Source organism: Myotis davidii, unplaced genomic scaffold, assembly GCF_000327345.1.
Source record: "Myotis davidii unplaced genomic scaffold, ASM32734v1 scaffold371, whole genome shotgun sequence".
Taxonomy (NCBI): domain Eukaryota; kingdom Metazoa; phylum Chordata; class Mammalia; order Chiroptera; family Vespertilionidae; genus Myotis; species Myotis davidii.
Window position 1 is genome coordinate 871,276 of NW_006283135.1, and position 313 is coordinate 871,588.

The window sequence follows — 313 nt, forward strand, 5'->3', positions numbered from 1 at the left end:
GGGGGTGCACGGGGAGGGGGGATGGTTTTGGTCTGCCTGTACCCTTGGCTGCCATCTGGTGGCTGCACACTTCACAGGAAGTGTGGATTCAGTGTAGCCTTTGAACTTGAGCTTCAGGTGGGGCTCTTCCCCCTTAGGCACTGGGACCAGAGACCCTCTCATGCCTTGTCCCTAGGAACCCCTACAGCAGTGGTTCTCAACCTCCTGGCCCTTTAAATACAGTTCCTCATGTTGTGACCCCCCAACCATAAAATTATTTTCGTTGCTACTTCATAACTGTAATGTTGCTACTGTTATGAATCGTCATATAATC